This window comes from Ovis aries, chromosome 9 (genome assembly GCF_016772045.2).
Source record: "Ovis aries strain OAR_USU_Benz2616 breed Rambouillet chromosome 9, ARS-UI_Ramb_v3.0, whole genome shotgun sequence".
Classification (NCBI taxonomy): domain Eukaryota; kingdom Metazoa; phylum Chordata; class Mammalia; order Artiodactyla; family Bovidae; genus Ovis; species Ovis aries.
In genome coordinates this window covers 92,977,002-92,979,089 of record NC_056062.1, presented here as the reverse complement: position 1 = coordinate 92,979,089, position 2,088 = coordinate 92,977,002, and positions in this window count along the sequence as shown.

Genomic DNA, 2,088 nt, shown 5'->3' with positions numbered 1-2,088 from the left:
CTCCAAAGGCAACAGTGCCTCACTGAGTCCTTATCCAGCCTCTGCTTCTGCCTTATGTCTCTCGACTCCAGCTGGAGAAAATTCTCTGCGTTTATGGCCTCGTGTTTATATCAATTTCAATTGATTAATATTAATAGATTGGGTCCACTCTAATCATTCCCAATACCCTACTCCTATCAATTTACATTTACATTTACATTTAAAGTTGCTCAGTCGTGTCTGACTCTTTATGACCCCATGGACTTTACAGTCCATGGAGTTCTCCAGGCTGGAATATCAAAATCTTAGTCTTTATTTACATTTGCAAAATCCTTTTCACCATGTAACATAACGTATTCAGAGGCTCCAGGATTTAGAGTGTGGATATTTTGGCAGGGTCATTTTGCTGCCACAAACACAAACAGGAGTTTCAGAGAAACAGCTTTTGGTTCAACAAGAAGAACTTTCAATGAAGAATTCTGGCCAACACTAGGATTTTCCTGCTTTAAGGCTCTCTCCTTATTCCGTGTTCAAGAACAAGTTGAATGCCCATTGTTTGGACTTTGAGAAATAAATGTTACTATAAGCAGGTCCATTGAAAGGCATGTAGTTCAGTCTCCAATATATATTGTTAAGCATAATTAAAGTTGCTTTTAATAATCACTACTTTGCCTTATTGTTCTAATTGTTTAGAAGTCTTACCTTTAGCAAACTAGATGTTGTCTGCAGTCCATGGGGTCGTAAAGACATGATTTAGTGACTGAACGACAATATTTTCTGCATTGCCTCTTGCATTTATTTCCATGTTTCTGTTATTCTTACTTAAGAGATAAAAAAAATAATAATAGTTTTCAAGTCGCTAAATCATGCTCAAATCTTGGTGACCCCATGAATTGCAGCATGTCAGGCTTCCTTCTCCTTCAGTACCTCACAGAGTTTGCTCAGATTCCTGTTCATTGAGTCGGGGACGTTATCTAACCATCTTATCTTCTTTGGCCCACTCCTCCTCCTGCCGGCTTTTTCCAATAAGTCAGTTATTCATATCTGGTGGCCAAAATACTGCAGCTTCAGCTTCAGCATCAGTCTTCCAGTGAGCATTCAGGGTGGATTTCCTTTAGGATGGACTAGTTTGATCTCCTTGCAGTCCAAAGAACTCTCAAGAGTTCTCCAACACCACAATTAAAATGCATCAACTCTTTGGTGCCCAGTCTTCATTGTGGTCCAGCTTTCACGTTCATGTATGACTACTGGAAAAATCATAGCATTGACTAGATGGACCTTTATTGACAAAGAGATGTCTTTGCTTTTTAATACACTATCTAGGTTTGATGTATCTTTCCTTTCAAAGAGTAAGGTTCTTTTAATTTCATGGCTGCAGTCACTATCTGCAGTGATTTTGGAGCCCCTCAAAGAAGGCAATGGCAACCCACTCCAGTACTCTTGCCTGGAAAATCCCATGGATGGAGGAGCCTGGTAGGCTGCAGTCCATGGGGTCGCACAGAGTCGGACATGACTGAAGCGACTTTAGCAGCAGCAAAAAAATTATCACTGCTTCCACTTTTACACCATTATTTGCCATGAAGTGATGGGACTGCATGCCATGATCTTTGTTTTTTTGAATGTTGAGTTTTAAGCCAGCTTTTTTACTCTCCTCATTCATCCCCACCTAGAGGCTCTTTAGTTCTTCTTCACTTTCTGCCATTAGAGTGGTGTCATCTGCATATCTGAGGTTATTGATATTTCTCCCAGCAATCTTGATTCCAGCTTGTGACTTATCCAGCCCAGCATTTCTCACAATGTACTCTGCATAGAAGTTAAATAAGCAGGGTGACAATATATAGCCTTGACGTACTCCTTTCCCAATGTTGAGCCAGTCTGTTCCACATCTGGTTCTAACTGTTGCTTCTTGACCTGCGTACAGGTTTCTCAGGAGGCAGGTCAGGTGGTCTGCTATTCCCATCTCTTTAAGAATTTTCCACAGTTTGTTATGATCCATACTGTTAAAGACTTTTATGCAGTCAATGAAGCAGAAGTTTTTCTGTATTTCCCTTGTTTTCTCTATGATGCAACAAATGTTGGCAATTTGATCTCTGGTTCCTCTGCCTTTTC